General features: G+C 46.4%; 1 protein-coding gene across 8 annotated transcripts in view; it reads left to right on the top strand.

Moving 5' to 3' along the window:
* TCF20 (transcription factor 20) overlaps nucleotides 1–19127 on the top strand; it is a 90342-nt gene that overhangs the window by 58354 nt on the left and 12861 nt on the right. The window lies entirely within an intron of this gene.

Here is a 19127-nt window from a genome sequence, read left to right as displayed (position 1 = left end):
AAGTAGATGACGATATGATTCATACTGTAACACTAACGGTAATGTTGTCAGTTAGTCAGAGTCATGGTGACACAACAAATTTGCCTCTTTTCTAGATTTCGTCTGTGTGCTCATTCTACTCGATATACGAGTATAATGATGGCCAGCACGTACCGAGCGCTTGCAGAGCAGTGTCCATGGTGACCTCGTTTAAGCCTCAGAACAGCCCTCTGAGGTGGTTCTCCTCCTGCTCCTAGATGAGACCGAGGTCTCCACTATTACACTGTAGGCACAAGTCTCCTTTTTCACTGAATTTTTATTTTAATTTTCACATTAATCTGTGGGTTTTTGTTTTAATATAGATATAGTTTATCCAAGTACTCCTGCACTGTTGGACATTGAGGTCTACAGTTAATTTTTTATCTTTTATACAGCACTAAACATTTTTAGTTGTAGAGTTTTATATGGGAGAAATTTCTCATATGTTGAACTCCTGAGTCAAAAAGTGCAAAACATTGTATGGTTTTTGATAGGTATTATCTGGTGGCTTCACCAAAAAGGATCACAGTGAGCTGTGGTCACCTACAGATACAGGTGAGCCTGCTTTCTTCTGTGCCCTCCTTGACACTGGATGTTATTTACAGATTTAATTTCTTCTTTTTAATTTCATTTCTGCTATTGGTGATATTGCTCTTGCTCCCAATTCATTTTAATGTTACTCAATTTGTTGTCATTTTTCTGTGCATGTTTTTCCTAGTCTGAATAACTTTAGTTGTCTAGAAAATTCAGATATATAGAAGTCCTTTCTTCAAGAGTTCCACCTAAATGAGCCATTAGAGCTTGTAAAGTCTTTTCATCTATTAATAGGACGATGACAGAGGACTGTTAAGGGTAAAATTAACCTCGCTGGAGATCAGGTAGCTTCCTTAGTGGGAACTAAGCTACTCCTAGAGGCTGTTGAGTTGAGGTGGTTTTAAAGGAAATAAGTACTGCAGGCTGGTGTCAGCCCTGGAAGGTGTCATTTTAGTAAAGGTGTGTCTCCGTCATTAAGCTTATTGGGTAGAAGTCAAACTGAAGAGAAAATTCAGCCCCGTATGACCCCGTCTCTGTAAGCCAGGTACAGTGGCGTGATTTGGCCCGTACGTGCTTATGAGCCGACACTTAATTTGAATACCTTGGCAGCATACTGCTGTCAGGTGATATGCCTTATGGGAGTAGAACTGAAGAACTGCCACGGAAGCAGATGCGTGTGAGACCAGGGTCAACAAAATAACACATTTCCATCTGAAATAGACTTCAGGTCTGCAGCGGGCCGATCCCTTCTGATGGGAGTGGGCCCCAGCTGCAGTGACATCGGCCACGGAGGCATTTCATTTCTTCGCCGGGCAGCTAGTGGAAGAGTGTCTGGTAAAACATATGTTCACTTAGCAGCTCTCAGGCACATTCATTGTGACTGGCTCTGTGGAGATGCAGGGAGTTCCACACTTTGAAAACAGGGTCTGTGAAGTTTAGAACTTGGTTAAGACAGATGTCAGGTGTAGACCTTTGGTTTGCTTGAAAGTTATTGTTTCATCCAAACACTACTTAGAGCTAGTTTGGTGGACAGTTGGTCACTAAGATAAGCAGGAGGATAATTGCTAGGTGGGTCTCTTGTTTCTAGGTAGAGTTCCCTCTGGAAGGAATCCGAATTTTATATTAATGCTTTGAAAGGGCAGCCCTCAAAAATGAAATATATTTGTTTGCTGTACCTCCCAGCAGGCCTGGACATTTTAATCCACTATTGTTCATGAAAAGCACATTGATTTAAAAAACCAGCTCGCCGGTCACCTCGTTCCCAGCACTGCTAGTGTACCTGCTTCACTGCTTGGCAGCGTATTGTGACCGTCTTCCTCACTGGATTCGTTCCCCAGGGGCTAGGTCAGCCTCAGAGCCCGCATACTCCTTACACAGCTGGTCAGTACAGGGCGGACCTGTGACTCTCAGGCTGTCTTAAGAAAGGTGTGTGATGAGCAGAGTAAAATCCGGTGGTGGTAGATGGGCCTTCGGATGCCATTTAAAGTGTTTATTTTAAAAAAGAGGTAATTGAAAATCATTTGTGATGGTGCTGGTTAGAATTTTAATCTTTGTCTAAAAAATTGAAGACATGTTAAAGTATTTTGGTAATGAGACTTAGTGACACTTTTTTTTTATATGCTACTTTATAGTTTCAGGAAAAGGATTCATGGGCGAGAAATGGACAGTCAGCCAGGTCCTTAGTGCTTCTCCTCATAGTTCACTGTGAAGCACAGCCCGCCAGGGACCGTCACAAGTCCAGCCTGCGTTAGAGAGGACGTCTGTTCATATGCGCCAGTGTGCGCCTCTTGAGAGAGAAATTTGAGATTCAGAGGTCAGTCACCTCAGGGTCCTCAGTGGTGACGATTGTCCTAGACTGACCATCTAGAGCAGGGGTCTTCAACCTTAGGGCCGCAGACGGGTACCAGTCAGTGGCCTGTTAGGGACCAGGCTGCACAGCAGGAGGTAAATGGCAGGCGATCCAGCGAAGCTTCCATCTGTATTTGGAGCCGCTCCCCAGCACTGACATCACTGCCGCAGCTCCACCTCAGATCATCAGGTATTAGACTCCCGTGGGAGCCACCGGTCACTGGTGCCAAAGAGGTTGGGGACCGCTGCTCTAGAGGACAGCCTCCACTTTGACTCAGAAGGCAGAGGAACAGTTCTTGTATGAAAACATGACCTAATGACACTCAAAACACAAGTTCCAGCTCTCTCTCGAGCTGCCCGCTGGCCTCACTCAAAACCAGAATATGCAGACGTCAGTGATCCCTACCTAGTTCCACGCCCTGCCCCAACCGAAACTCTCAGGGGCACCTTAGACACCCCTCCTTACCTGTTTTTCCCATCCAAGCAGTAACTATCCCGTTGTTTTTATTTCCTAAATAACACAAGTCTCTCTCAGTCTTCATCGTCACCACTGTCCTGGTCCAGACCGTCATCCTTTCTCATCACAGCAACATCTTAATTGGTCTTCTTACCCTTTAGTTTGACCCCCTTCAGTCCATCTTTTACTCTGAAGTGATAAAACGCAAGTATGACCATGCCAGTGCCAACTTACAGCCCTGGTTTACTGGCACCGTATCCTCATTCATTCAGGTATGCAGTTGGCATCTGTCGAACAAATCAGTGCACAAGTAAACTGAGACGACGTGCTAGAAAGTGACGCGGTAGCTGCTTCAGACTGGAGGGCCAGGTAAAGTTCCCTGAGGAGCTGAGATGGGCGTGGTGTAATGAGCCAGCCTTTGCCATCAAAAAGCCTTTTGGGCAGAGGGTACAGGAGCCATAGGGAGGAACCAAGCTCGGTGGAATTGAAGAACAGAACAAAGCCAGTGCGGGGAGACGGTAGTGGATAAGGGGAGAGGGCGATGAGGTGGCAGGGGCTGGCAGGAGCTAGTTCCTGTGGCCGCCGTGGGCAGGAGTGGAAACAGGGCAGCTGGGCGAACCCGGTGCCACTTCGTGAAACAGGCTCCCCGGAGGAAGAACAGGTTTGGTGGGGAAATCAGGACATGTCTTATGTTCACATTAAGTCTGAGGTGCCTCTTAGCCGTCCAAGTGAAGGATGAGCATTTCAGAATTAGGGAATTTGGCAGTTTCTCGCAGCTCGGGCCAGCCCTAGCTGAGCTTAGATCAGCACTGTGTGAGAGCTGCGCGGACCTGGGCGGGGGAGAGCCAGGAAGGGTGCCCAGAGCCCTGGTGCAGTCTGACCTGCCAGTAGGTCGGTCACTTAGGGGATTTGAAGAGTGAGTGGCAGGAGAAGTAGGCTCTCGTCGAGACTCACACCTTCCCGCGAGTCGTCGTCATGCCTCTGAAACTCGCAGCGTGCAGGAGCACACACTCGATTCTCTGAACAGCTCCTTCACCTGGCTCTCTGTCACTGCCTCCCGCCCTTCCTCCCTCACAGGTGGACAAGGCCATTAGCATTTAGCACTCATTGTAAGCCAGGTGCTCTCCAAGAGAAGACTTGCCCCTCTTCTGTGACACGTCTGGTGGGGCGGGTGTGCTAAAGCATCCGCAGTAGGGACTGAGGGACACTGTGCAGGCAGCCTTGTGGCTGCGGGTAGGTGTCTTTATAAACTGCTGTTGCTTCAGCCCCGCCTCCTGCCAGGGCGAGGCTTTGCAGTGCTGCAGACCCCCTTTCTTCCTCACAGTGAATCTCCCTCCTCCCCCTCTCCCCCAGACCCTCGCCCTCCCTGGGAGAAAGGGGAATTGTGTTTGAGGTGAATATGCCAATAAGATCTTGTTGCCCAGTTCTAGAAGACTCCACATTCGAAACCTCCTAGATTAACTCTAGGAGCCCAAGGAAGTGACCCAGCCCCCTTTACCTCCACCCCGCTCCCACACACACACACAAGCCCACAAGCTTTTTGAGACCACCAGCAAACACCAGTTACCTTTAGCTCCTTAATTTGACTTGGGAATTCTGAAACCCCTTGGTCATCGCTATAATTTCAGACAAATTCTATCATTTAGCTCCCCCCCCCCCCATCCTCTGTAGCGTCTTGTAATCTCACTCATGGCAGAACACCCATGTGATGGAACCCATAACCATTATGCACTGACCAGGGTAGCAGAAGAGGCTCTTGGATTTATCCCACAGACGGTCTTTCAAGACACTAGAAGAGGTTGTCGGCAAGGAGTAACAATTACAGAATCCAGTAGCTCTCATTTTATCCTTTATCCAAATATTCACAAGGATTGGCTTCTTGGGAAATTGTAATGGTAGACAAGTCACTTAGCCTCTCCCAGCCCAGTGTCTTAACCTGTGAAATAGAGATAATAACTGACTCCCCAACCACCAGGTGGTTATTGTAAGAGATGAAATGAGCTGCGCCCTAAGTCTGTTGACACGTAGAAATTGGAGGTGGGGGAGGGAGATGTTGAATCTAGTCAAGATATCTAAACCTGCTCATACTGCTTTCAAGTTTCCATTTTCTTCAGCTGTTGAAGTGAGAATTGGCCTTTGGCTGAGTATCTTCCTACTCTGGGGTTAAGTTTCAAAAACAAATGAAGAAGAAAATGTCCAGATCCATGAAGATGGAGTGAGCCAGTAGTTCTTAAACTTACTTGGGGATAAACACCTGGGATGCTGCCCACCCGTCCTCCATGGTGGCTGCATTATTGACACATGCTTCAGGTGACGCCGTTGACAGACTAAAGTCAGCTCCGAAAACTCGGTGTTTCTCTGGTCACCTAAAGCCATGTCGTGACCGAGTCCACTAACTGTGGTATCAAAATCCCCATCCTAGGTTTGGACCACGTTTTTCCTTCCAGTGCACGGTTTCTGGGAAGAAAAGGTGTGTGTGTGGGGGGGGGGGGGGGTTAAAAGCATTGCCGTGGGAGCTGAAATGCCCTGTGAGGTGTCTCACACATTATCACCTCATTAAACAGCCCCATAAAGCCTGCAGAGAGGGTTGGCGGATCTGGCAGGCTGGTTTTAGGGCGTGGGGACCAGTGACCCTGTGGATAGTTACATTGGCAGGAGCTGAAATAACGCTAAGACATGCTAGCGTCTAAGTTCTTTTCTGCTGGAACTCCACCTATACAGAAGTGCCTCCGCTCTCTCTCCCTTTGCAGGCTGCCCCTGCACTTGAAGTACTTGCCACTTGCAGGAATAGGGTGGCTTCGCCCGACAAAGCCTTGACCTGTGAATGCTCAGTTCAGTCGAGATGAGCAGATGAGAGGGTTGGTGAGGCAGAAGTCAATCTGGGCAACTAGGAAGTGAGGCTGTAAAAATAAGGGAAAAGCCCTCCGGGGCCAAGAGTGTGGAACTTTTTTGGAGATTTATGTTCCAGTATGAGATGCACAGATTTGAAATTTTGTTAAAGGAGGCCTGTTGTGGCGGCAGGTTTGTCATTGCTGCCGTTGAAACCGTAAACAGCTAACCAAGGGTTCCTTGGAAATGAGCGGCTCCTGGAATTGGTTTTCTCGAAGCACAGATCCAACTCCCAGGTGGAGTGAGTCGAGGAGAAAAGTGAGCAACTTTCTTGGCAGGTAATTTGTTTTAAAAGATGCCTTTTTAGATTCAGAAAACAAAAAAGGTAATCATTTCTCTTTATAAGCCAATCCAGCGTTTGAGCAAAGGGGAAAATAAAAATAAGGCAGCTGTTGCATAGTCTTGTGCGACCCGAACTTCAATGTCTTCACCTCTGTCTGTAAGCATTTAGCTCTATATGTGGAGAGAAGGCTGTTCTCTTTCTTCCCACCGAGCTGCTGGGGCTCCTGCTCCTGCTGGCTTTGGCCTTTTCTCTGTTCTGTGCTGCCATTCAGAGCAAACTGCTAATTACTGCCTGAACCCGAACTCCTAGCCCTGCCTTTTTAGCATCGTAAAGGGCACGGCCCCCTTTTCTTCTTAATGTGCAAAATCTCTCCTAGACAAGATATATAATGATGTGTCGGCAAGTTACAGCTTTCTTCTCCAGCTGTAAAAGAAACCTTCTGATTAGAATTATTTTAATGGAGTATATGTACCTGTGGGTAAGGTAAAATGCCAGAGCTGTATTCCAGGGGAAAAATAAAACAGGATCTGACTAGCCCAAAGAAACATCGGTAGTAATCTGTGTTGGCTTTTTGATAAGTGGAATTGTGAAGAATGTGTATTAACAATATATGTTTTGTGCAAGAGAAAAAATAGTGAAACCAAGCCTTTTTTTATAATGCTTTAATATTCTAGAAGGGAGGGTAAAAATTGGTTTTATCTTAAATTGTGGCACTTTATTTAGGAAATTACTTTCTGTTGCTTTGTTTTCCCTCCGTAAATTTATTATTGCTGAACCTGAAGACTATAAACCCAGGAGAATTAGAGTTAGGGAATTATAGAACATTTAAAACTCAGCGAGTAGCCATCTGTGCCCACCACATCCAGAGTCGAAGTTCATTACATGTATGATCATTAGAAATAGTTTCAGTGTTGTGAGCTCCTTGGTCGAAATAATTAGTACCTGTACTAGTACTCGTACTTGTCTAGAGAACATTATCATCGATAAAAAGTGTCTATTAAAACAGATAATTGGGGGTGGGAGTAAAGATGGTTAAATACTGTGCCTTAACTGTAAAAATCACTCTAATAAAAAGATAAATGTTTAGAACGAGTGTACGTAAGTGGCAATAGTGCTGGGTTTAAGTTCAGTCACTAGTAATGGGTTGTCTTAAAAGCTGGCCCTCCTGGGTGTCTCTGCTGCTCCCGTCTGCAGCGCCCAAGGCCTTGCATGTAAGCCCAAAAGGCTTGATTGTTCAGGGGACCTCTGTCTGTTTCATGGGAGCGCTGCTGGGACTTCTGTTTTTTCCCTCTGTTTTTATACAGCATGTCTGAGGAATACCCCGCATCTCATTTTGAAATTCTCTTTTCCTTCGTTGTTAAAGCACTTCAGGGCTGGGGGTGTCTTTTGCCTCATCAATTTTAAAAGATTCTCTACTCTCCTCCTTTTTTCCCATCTGGATTATTATCCCCAGTTTACTGTTGAGAAAGTCGAGGCTTAAATGAATCAAGTGGCCCAAGCTCACAAAGCTGGTGGGAGGCAGGCCAGGTCTCCGCCGCCTCCCTCTGGCGGAGCTCTGGCCGCTGGCCCTCGTCCACCGCAGCTCCTCCGGACAGCGTGGCTCAAGGGAGCTCCCGGAACCCCTCTCCACCCCAGGTTCATCTCCACTGTTCCCATTTCATGCCTTGGTGTCCTTTTGGGAGCTCTGTATCAGAGGCAGGAACCAAGAAGATGCTCCACGGAATGTAAGGAAGGCAGACAGGCAGTGTCGCCCGGCTACCTGGAGCATGTCTGCCACTGGGGTTTTTTCTTCGCTCCACTTTAAGATCAACGAGAAAATGCTGAGAAAAACAGCTTGCTAACATTTATTTTTAAAAGCAAATTTTAAGTTATATCTTGGGGTCACTTTGATAAAGCTTAGCTCTGCTGCCATCTTACAAGAATATTTCTAAGAATAGAATCATCACTAGGAGGCAATAGAGAATAATCAGTTTAATTCAAAATAATATGGACTTACTGTTCCAGAAAGGATTTCTAGCTTTACCTGCAGTTAATTTCAAATGTCATTTGAAATTGAACCCATTCCTGCTCATTCCAGTTGAGATTTTGCTCTAAGTGCAAAACATTCTATTCTGCAGATGGAATCTTTGAAGTGTCAGGTAGCTTTTAGAGCAAGGGCTACACGTGTCCTCATCAGAGTCCTGCTGCACTGATACCCAAAGGGCCCCCCCGTTCCATTGTGCCCACCAAGCGAGAGCACCCCCACTTGCACCGCCACACGCCAGGCCCACCGCCGCTCGCCTCACGGATCCCACGGCTGTAGCTCATCACCAAGTCCTGTTGGTTTTATCTCCAAGGTGTCTCTAGATTGCAGCCTCGCGTATGCATTTACACACGTACCCCCCACACGCCCCACTGCTGTATGACATCCCTAGCCCGGCCGTGGCCTGGGAGCTGCCCCTTCAGAACCTTGCTCCACCGTGTCCGCCTCCACACCCCGAGTGCTTGTTCAGTTGTTCCCACTGCCCTGGGTGTCTTTCCTTCCCCTCTTGCCCCCTTCACACTCCACCCCGCTGGAGCCTGCCTCCCTGCCCCCTTACCGCTCAGCTCAGAAGTCCTGTTCACGTCATAACGGTGCCTCTTTGGCATCTTACCCCGTCAGTAAGCCCCGAGGGTGGGCACTGCATGGACTCCAGTCCTCAGTTCAGCCCCTTTGCCTCACACTCAGGCCTGCAGAAGAAATTCGTCAGATGAACAAAAAAAATTAATTACATTTCCGAAGACAAGGTTTAAGAACACTTAAATATCAAAGCAAAGACCAGTGGCTCAAAGGAGCCTTGACCACCCAAGTCTCTTACAGCCTTTGGGAAAACCAGTGTGCTCAGGGAAGAAGGGGAGTAGAGAAAACCCAGTGGAAAAGACCAAACCCATCGAGTGGCTGCTCATTTTCTTCTGGCCCACGTTTTCAGTTTCTGAACTTTGTACTTTTATACTGACGATTTAGAACTGAAATATTAATAAGGCAAATTAAAAGCCTTGTGAGCAGCTTGTTAGGAAGGCATAACTCTGTCTTCATATTCAGTAGAATAACTTGCATTTCATGATTCTGTAAAGAAGCACCAGCCTGGCCCTTTACCTCTGTCAGCCCCTGGTCACTTCACACATGACAGGGGTGCGACAGGTGTGTACCTTACCTCCCACACACCGCACGTGTGAAAACCTGGGTTTGTAAAACAGCAACAATGAGGAGATGTTCCAGAGAATAGATGCCTTCCCCAGCCGCATCTTAGACCTAATAAGCCCTTGTTATTAGTTTGCTGGATGGTGAAACGAACGCATCCATTGTGGAAAAGCACGTGCACTCTTAATATATTCTTCATGTGCTCAAGGTCGCGGCTAAATACTGGCCCCTCAGATTGATAGATGGAGTACAGAAAGACAAGGACGTCGTTCATGAAGAAATGGTCCTTCTAGCCCGATTCAGAGCATCGTGACTTTGCTGTAAACCCACACGCGAGCACAGAGACAGTAGGAAGGGACTCCAGGAGACAGGCTTTCCTCGTGGATCACAGCGGGCCAGGGGAGCAGCTGGGAGACTGCCAGACAGCTGCACTTCGATCGCCGCGCTCGGCCGTGCTGCCGTGCATTTCGCTCCGCTTCCGGGGCCAGCCACCCGTCGACGCCGCTCACTCAGCCACAGCTCATAATGTGGTTTGGAAAGCTTTCCCAAAGAGCCATGTTTTTCAGGCTCAGCAGCAGAACCACTTTTGGGGGTTTTTCTGGGAGGGGAACGGGGGCCTAATTGAGTAGTTTTTTTCTAGATTATATTTATATCTGAAAGATGATCCGATTGAAGAAAGTTTGTGCGTGCGTGAGTAGGGTTGCGTAGCAAGGGTGGGGACAGCCTGGGAGAACCGTGGCCAGGAGCTTGTGGCAGGTGACGCTGGTGGGAGCGGCCCAGGGCTGCTCTCCACGTACCACAGGGGCAGTGTGCACAGAGTTCCGCCAACCAGCCGGTGGGCAATTTCCTCACGCCGCTGTGCACAGTGTGCCTTTTGCAGGGAGTTTTCCATGCTTTTGACTTCCCGCTAGTGTTTAATTTACACTAGGTTGTGTGTGGTTTTTATTCCCCGTTTATTTAGCACCTTTCCTTCCAGTGCCAAAGTGCTTCACAAAACATTAAAAATAATCCCCATGCATCTGTGTTGTTCAAGGATAGAATTACAAGGGGAAGCATAGTACAGTAATAGTGAATATTAGCTACGAGATGCCACTGTTGAAAGATTCGGCCAGGAGCTGGCCGTGCGCATCCTCAGAGGTGAGGTATTAACCGCAACACGCTGGCAGCTGTGCGGGCCCACCCGGGCGCTGCTGGTGCAGGCGGTGTTCTGGGGGGGAAATTCGGTCCAAGAAATAGTCTTTTACCTTAGTTTGTCTTTATTTAACAGATTCTACCTGAACTGTCTTGTGTCCAGTTTTGACATCAGTAACGGCCAAAAATATGATACATTATAGATACCTTTTGTATAGTTTTATAAGCCCAGCAGTTGTATAGCTCATTGTGGTTTGTGAAACAATTTCACAGTTATTTCACACCAACATTATAAGGAAAGCCAGGCAAATATTGCCCTCATTTTACAGATGATAAAATCGACGTGACTTGTTCCCACAAGAGCTGACACCCTCGGGCTCTTTTTCCGCTGGCACCTGAGCTGCCTCGCACTTGGATGACACTCTCCTGAGTCCCTCCACGTTCATCCTGAAAAGTTGGCCAGACCCGGAACTTTTGTCTTCAGGTTCGCGCAATTAGCCGTTAGCCAGTGGATGCCGCTGACATGACTGGCGTTTACACTGGTATCGTCGGACTTTATTAAGACGTGTAGTTAACAGAGTCAGTTGCTGAACTTGCTGCTTTGGCCGGGACAGCTATGGGGCATAATGCAGCTTTGAAAACCGTGCACGTTACCTCCCATGGCACCGAGTAAATGGACCTGAGAAGAACTCGGCCTCTCTCTGGCCCTCCAAGGTTGGCTTTGAAGCCTGGGTGATTCTCTGGGCTGTGGCACGAGTCCCAGAGGCCAGCCCTGCTCCCGAGTCCGAGAATGGCCAGCAACGGCAGAACGTTCCAGCTAGTCTCGTGAGCTTTTACGAGGAACGTAGGATCATCTAGCTCTAAGGAGACGAGGGCCCAAAACACACAGGGCTTTGTATATATGGCTTCGGCCAACACCTTGAAGGGCTCTTGAGGGAAAATTGATAGGGCGTGGAGTCGCCTCAAAGAAGGAAGCTTTCTGGGTCTCAGGGTAGCTCCTCATCTACAGAGCATGTCGCTGCCTGAGACCTGGAGTACATTGCTCAGGCAGCAGAGGCTTCTGTCCCAGATATGGAAGACATAATTAAAAGGGGAAAAAAGCTCTCGTTGGTGGCCAGAAATTATCACATACCTTGTCCCACATTCTCCAAGCTCTACCAGCATCAGCTTTTTAACGCATGTCGAAGAGTAGCCTCATTAATGTTCTCTAAGCTCTCGAGTTTGTCAGACCTTGCATTCATTCCATTAGCCCACATTTATAGTTCCCACCGTGTGCCAGACCCTGGGGACACAAGAACAAAGCTCTTAGTGTAGGGAAGGTGGACAAACGTAAATAAGTAAATACTTGTAAGTGTGAGCAGAAGTGTGTGCAGTACTGGATAAAAGCCATCACGGGCACAGTAGTGGCAACGTGTGTGATCTTTAACTCGCGAGCAGACCCGATCGTCATCGGCGCTAATAATACTCTGACCCAGATGCCTCGGTGCTCAGAGGCTGCTTGGAGATGCTCATTAAACAGAGCGATTATTCAGGTCGCACTTACAGCTCATAGGAAAGAGCGTTTCTGTGAATGAAGAGGCACTGTTCTCCCGGGCGCCCATCAGGTGTGCATGAAACTGCTCCTGGGTGATTCGGCTGCTGCATTTTGCCATCTCCAATCAGCCAGCTCTGCTTCTTGGGATAGTGACAAGAGCTGTTGAAAGCATCAGAGTGGGCATCGGCCACTTTCTGCTGTTTAAACATCCCCACAGAGTTTAAGAATACATTTTATAATTTCCTAAGGTTACAGTATAGTAAAGAAATGCAAGATTCTTGTCAGAGTTGCTTAAAAATCATCTTTATTCCCTTTGATAACAAATGAAAACTTCACAGTTGAGATTGAACCATTGTTTATTTGAAAAACATACCTCGATTTAGAAACCATGGTCGAAGCCCCAGCATGTGTGATTTGTGTGGAGAGCAGTGATATATGGACTTGACCTTTCTTAGGAGTGAATATCGTTAAACTTGTAACAACGGTGTAGTCAAAGAACAAGGACATTTAGCTCTGCAGTGACTGTTACGTTATTCGCATCGTTGGAGAATGATAACGTAAATAATTTCTTTAAGTAAAAAAAAAAAAGTAAAGAATAAAAATCTAATTAGAAATGGTATTAGCCTGGGTGTTGATTTTGGGGATACAAGGGGAGAATAGAAACAGGATATTACAGAGGTAAGTTTTTATATTCAGTCCTTGGCACCTGGCATGTGGAATTGCTAAATCATATGGGATTTCTATTTTTAATTTTTTTGAGGAGCCTCCATACTGTTTTCCACAGCAGCTGTACTATTTTACATTCCCTCCAACAGTGGTGCCCAGGGGTTGCGATGTCTCCCCATCCTCTCCAACACTTATTTTCTTTTTTCTTTCTCTATATTTCTTTCTTTTCTTTCTTTTTCTTTTTTTTTCTCTTTCTTTCTTCTATTCAACAGGTGTGTGGTGGTACCTCGTTTTGATTTTCATTTCTCTAGGGTTGAATCTTGCCGAGCATATTTTCATGTGCTTATTGGCCAATTATTTAGAGAAGTTCAAGTCCTTTGCCCATTTTTGAAGTAGATCGGTTTTTTTTGTTGCTGCTGCTTTTGAGTTTTATGAGTTCTCTATATATTCTGGATATTAATCCCTTATTCTGTAGATGATTTGCTAGTATTTTTTCCCATTCTGTGGGTTGCCTTTTTATTCTGTTGATAATGTCTTTTGATGCACAAAGTTTAATTTTCACGAAGTCCACTTTGTCCAACTTTTGTTTTTGTCATATGGGCCTTTGGTATCATAACCCGAAAATTATTACCAAATCCAGTTTCATGAAGCTTTTGTCCTGTGTTTTCTTTTAAGTGTTGTATTGTTTCACATCTCATATTTGGGTCTTTGATCCATTTTGAGTTAATTTTTGTATATGGATTTTGGGAAGGGTTCAGCATCATTCTTGCGCATGTGGAAGTCCAGTCCCCACAGCCCTGTTTGCTGAAAAGACCGTCTTTCCCCCCGTCGAATGGCACTGGTACCCTGGCCAGAAATCACTGGACCGTGCCTGCAGAGGTTCGTCCCTGGGCTCGCCGTGGGCTCGTGCGTCTCCGCCCTTACGCCAGCGCCACACTGCTCTTCGCTGCAGCTTTGGAACTGGTTTCGAAATCAGGAAGTAGGATTCCTCCAGTTTTGTTCTTTTTAAAGAATATTTTGGCTATTCAGGGTTCCCTTGATTCAGTAAGAATTTTAGGATAGGTTTTTCTATTTCTGCAAAAAAAGTCATTGGGATTTTGATAGAGATTGCATTGATTCTGTAGATCACTTCGGGTAGTATTGACATTTTCATGATATTAAGTCTTCTAATCCATGGACATGGGATGTTTTCATCTATTCATGTCTTTAATTTCTTTTAGCAGTGTTTTGTACTTTTCATTGTTCAAGTCTTTCACTTCCTTAGTTAACTCCTAAGTATTTTATTCTTTTTGATGCTATTGAGAATCAATTATTTTTGTAATTTCCTTTCAAATTATTCATGTATAGAAATATAACTGATTTTTGAGTGTTGACTTTGTATCTTGATACTTCGCTAAATTCACTTATTCTAACAGGTTGTGTGTGGACTCTTGAGAATTTTCTGCATGTAGAATCATATCATCAGTAAACAGATAATTTAATTTTTTCCTTGCAGTTTGGACCTTTTTCTTTCCTAATTGTTCTGGCAAAACTGCCAGCACTGTGTTGAAGAGAAGTGGAGAAAGCACTTTCTTGCCTCGTACCTCATCTCAGAGGAAGTGCGTTCAGCCTTTCACCATTAAGTGTGACACTCCCTGTTGGTTTTTCATAAATGGCTTTTATTATGTTGAGGTAGGTTCCTTCTGGTCCTACTTTGTTGAGTGTTTTTATCATAAGAGGGTGTTGAATTTTGTCAGATTCTTTTTCTGCATCAGTCGAGATGATCGTGTAGTTATTTCCTTTACACACCAGTGTAACTTCAGTAACAGACCTCTGCTCCTTTACAGCTCCGGTCCCTCCTGGTTGTCGAAGTCAACAAAATTATACCTTTATACTGTGCTCCAAAACTGCAACCGATAAGTCTTAAATGCATTATTCTCTTAAATTAAGTAAAAAACAAGACTTGGAGTCACAAATCAAAGTTACAGTAATACTAGCTTTTACACTAGTAATTGGGTTTTTTCTTTAACTTTATTAGTCTCCTAAATCATGTAGAAAACAAAAAGTACAGTTATAAATCATCGTCAAAGTAATCCTTCTGTAATTGCCCATGCATGTACCTGTACTGAGATCTTTATTTCTCCGTGTAGCGTCGATTTATTTGTGGTGGTCTTTCTTTGGACCCTACAGGACTCCCTTGAGCTTTCTTGCAGGATAAGTCTAGTGGTCACAAACTCACTCAACTCACTCAGCTTTCTTTTTTTTTTTTAACTTGGGAATGTCTTAATTTCTTCTTCACTCTAAAAGGACAGTTTTGCCAGATATAAGATTCTTGGTTGATAGTTTTTTCTTTTAGCACTTTGAACATATTGACCCACTGTCTGCTGGTCTCCAAAGCTTCTGATGGGGAAACTGCAGAAAATCTTACTAAGGATCACTTGTGACGTTCACTCCTCAAGATCCTCTTCGTCTTTGGCTTTTGCAAGTTTGATTATAACATGTCTTGGTATGGATCTCTTTGAGTTCATCTTACGTGGGGCTCATTGATCTTCTTGGCTGTTTATATTCATGTCTTTTATTAAATTTGGGGAGTTTTCAGCCATTATTTCTTCCAAGATTATCTCTGCCTCTCTGTCTTCTCTCTCTTTCTTCTCCGAGACTCTCACGAGTCCTCTGTCGGTCGGCGTAGTGGTATCCCACAAGCCCCTTAGGCTCTGTTCACTTTACTTCAACCTTTTTGTTGTTGTCCCTCGAACTCAATAATTCACACCGGCCTATCTTCAGGTTCACTACTTTTTTCTCCTGCTTGTTCCAAATTGCCTTCGAATCCCTCTAGTGAATTTTTTTTCATTTCAGTTATTGTACTTTTCAGATTCAGAATTCTTTTGGGGTTTTTTTTTGGTTTCTTTCTCTTTATTGATGTTTTCATTTGTTCACACGTTGTCTTTTTTTGACTTTGTCCACATCTTTCTTTAGTTCTTTGAGCATCTTGAAGACAATTCTTTTAAGTCTTTGTCTAGTGTACCTGCCATTAGGTCTTTCTAAGGGATGATTTACATCAATTTTTTTTTTTCCTTAATGGGCCGTATGTTCTAGTTTTTTTGTATGCCTGTGAGTTTTGTTGAACACTGGACATTTGAACCTTATAATGTGATAACTGAAAATCAGATTCTCTCTCTTCCCCAGCCTGAGGTGTAAACTTAAGGTCTTCTCAGGTCTTAGTTCTGAGTCTTTGCCTTGGGAATGTATGGTCACTTTCTTATTTCCCCTGTATATGCAGTTGTTTTTGAATGTCTTAGTCCTTAATGTCTGGTTCCCAAAAGGGGAAAAAGCAAACAAGTGAAAGTGGGGTGACATTCTCTTAAACCCCCAGGAAGCCACTTCAGCCAGGGGAGGCGGGAGGGGGACAGCAACAGTGGCCGCCTGCTTCTTTGTCTCCACCTCTGTGATCAGAAGCAGCAATCAGCAGTTAGAGAAGAGATCCCCAGTACTTGGAGGATAGTGGGGGATTTTGCCTACCCTGGCTTCTGCATGTTGCGTGCAAGCTGCTTCGGGAACATGTGCTCAGCTGCCCACCACTTGATTGAGAGTGGGAGATGGGTCGCTGCTACTGTGCTGAGGGCTGAAATTGACCAGAATTAACTGCAATTTATCATCTAAGTCTTCCCTTGGAAGTTGCAACCCTTCAGCAGACTCCAGAGTTTCAGAGTAGTTACAGCAGACAGATTCTGTATAGTTGTTATCCAGGTGGGCAGATTCCTGGTCTGCCTACTCCATCTTCCCAGAATCTTCAAATTGGCATTTCTTACAAGTTCTCAGGTGATACCGATGCTGCTGATACAAAGACCACACTGAGAAGCACTGAACTAAATTATTTTAAGGTCCTTTCTTTCAGGCACTAAGATACCATGCAGGGTCTTTCTCCCTTGGATGCAATATGGTAATTGTGCTTTTTAGTTGAAAGAAGCAAACATTTTATTAATGTAACTTCCTGGCAAGGGGTTAGTTTGCTTTCTTTATGAAAAAGGTAGGACCTGTGGTCTGTGGGCCGGTTCAGGGCAGAGAGCTTTGGCGGCCCTGCGGGGGACAGTGGGGGGCGTGTGTCGCCGTGGGAAGGAAATGGACATTGTTCGTATCTGAGGTTGATCACGTCTCTTTCCTGTCTGTAAACTCAGATGATGACAAGGCCTGCTCTGCAGGTTTCTTTTCGTAGGTGGTCTGTGTAGAACATCTGGCGTGTGTCTGGCGCGTGATCATCTTGGGTCTTTTTACTGGGCACTTTTGATCCAGTCACTGTTCTAAGCCTGGATTAACACGTTTAACCCTCACAACATCTCTGCGAGATAGATGACATTATTTAGGGCCATGTTTGCAGGTCGAGGAAACAAAGGTTTGGAATTTGGCCAAGAACACATGGAAAGGAAGTGGTCGGACCGTTTACCAGGGGTCATTTAAGTTCCAGAGCCCACACACTTAAACTTACACAGCAATGCCTCGAATACTAGGCCCTTTCCTATATCGATAGCTCCTGAAGGTCACAAAATTCAACCAAAAGTTGGATTTAAAAAGAAAAATGTCCTTCCCCTTAACAAGTCCGGAGACAGGGTGGGTCTGGGGTTTGTCGAGTTTGTGCTCAGCAGCGTCACAGAGGATCGAGGCGTGCTCAGTCCTGTCACTGCTCTCCTCAGTGGGTTGAGCTCTATATTTAGAGCTGTCCCCTCGTGGTGATAAAATGCAGAGATCTCATCATCCCACCCTTACAGTAGCCGAGGGAGAAGATGCCCCTTGTTAAGTGGGATGAACCTTTCTCAGAAGCTCCTTTCCCTGCACTTTACTACCAGAAATGCGTGACACACCCATTTCTAAATGGCCACCACTCACTGAGGGTCACCACTCAGGGCGGGGACGGGCTGGCGCACAAGCCCTCTGGGTAGCTAACTGTTTGGGGCTCCTTTCGTAGGAAGAGGTGGAGCAGGAACGGCTGCAGGTGGCCACTGACAAGTGAGCACACTGGTTCCTTTGGCTGACGGCGAGTCCTGTTGTCCTGAAGGCGCTCCGTGGCAGTGATAGACGCAGATAAAGTCTAGGGCGCCCCAAAATGCTGCCAGCTGTCCTTGTTCTCCTCCAGGCCGAGTAATCTTTCATTTCTTGGCACGCGTGTGGAGCACATGGTAGACCCTTACTGGTTATCAGCTCCCAGCAGATGTCGATCTTCTGAGAGGAAGCTGAGCCCTGGAAGCGCTCGTCGTGCAGCCCGCTTCCTGCCCCGGTTGTCTCTGGAGGGTGCCGGGCTGGCGAGCCGGCTCGGTCGAACCTGGAGCAGGCGCCTCATCCATGGAGCGGGGATGTTACGGGACGGTTATGGGGAATGAATTGGTCCACGTCAGGCGCCTGCAGCAGTGCCGGATGCGCAGTGAGCGCGTGCGCTGTGCTGTTGCTGCCTTAGTGTGGTTTGACGCTCAGCATCAGCATTCGGGAGCTTGACACAGCGCCCGGTTGTTCTCCTGCCGTAGTGGGTGGAAGGTGTTTGTTCCCTGGCACCGTCCAGGTGGGCTTCACTCCCGCTGGGTGAGATGTCCTGACTGCTGTAGGCCTGCGCGCTACACTGACCCCGACAGGCTGCCATCCGGGGCCTGCCTTTGCGTGGGAAGGGGCGCCGGTTAGTCATTTTGCCCGAGAGGGTATGAGCACACAAGAGAGCCTTTCTTTCCCACAAGGGCAGCTGCTTAGGGAGCACTTTTATTTTTCCTAGAATCAGGAACAAGTACCCGTATCTTCCAGGTAGTCTTAACCTGTCTGTGCCTCAGCCATTGGAAGAGTCTGCATCCTGCCTCAGTAGGCCAGTGCGGTTGAATTTTACAAATATGATCATTGATGATAGGACACATGTCTCGTGCCGACAGGAGTGAGTGCTCCCAGCAGCCACTTGAGAGGGATGATAGAGATGTGCCCACTTTAAGGAAACCTGACTACGTAAGGACGAGCATCTCAACTGCAGAATAATGTCTCACTTAGCCAGAAATTCATGGCAGGTTTCCTAGTGCATTTAAAATAGGATTTGTGTATAAAAATACCATTTGCACACAGGAGCTCATATTTTCTGAAAGGGGAAATATACTTGTATTGGGCATTTGGGATAAGCAGAATAAAAATATAATCTTACAAATGTAAGAACTGGAAACCAAATTCCACTTTTAATTCTGAAAGGTTTATATATAACTCTACTATCTTACCCTCTCCTCCTACCCCAGACTTCCACAGCAGAAATAAACAGGCAGGAGCTGCCGGCAGTTCAAGATCATGGTGAGGAATGCAGAGAAGACAGGCAGGCTGGCCGGCGGCCGGGTGGGGGGCACCGTGGGCCCAGCAGGGGCGGGGCCGGGCGCCCACCCCCTCCCCGCTGCGGCGGTCGGTCTGACCGCAAGCATCTGTGCCGCCTAGACGTTCCTGCTGGGTCTCCCCCGCGTGTGGTCAGCGAGTGGCAGTTAGAAATCGACCTGCCCACCCTGCCCCCACAAACTCCTGCAAGCACAGGGGCACGCGCCGAGGTCTGACCAGTGGCATCTGGGGGTAGCCTGAGGAGGGGGCAGAGTCTGGGATGCTGACATGTCTGACTTCATTCCTTTCA

Source organism: Rousettus aegyptiacus, unplaced genomic scaffold (genome assembly GCF_014176215.1).
Source record: "Rousettus aegyptiacus isolate mRouAeg1 unplaced genomic scaffold, mRouAeg1.p scaffold_m13_p_2, whole genome shotgun sequence".
Taxonomy (NCBI): Eukaryota; Metazoa; Chordata; class Mammalia; order Chiroptera; family Pteropodidae; genus Rousettus; species Rousettus aegyptiacus.
This window is presented reverse-complemented; position numbering and strand designations above follow the sequence as displayed.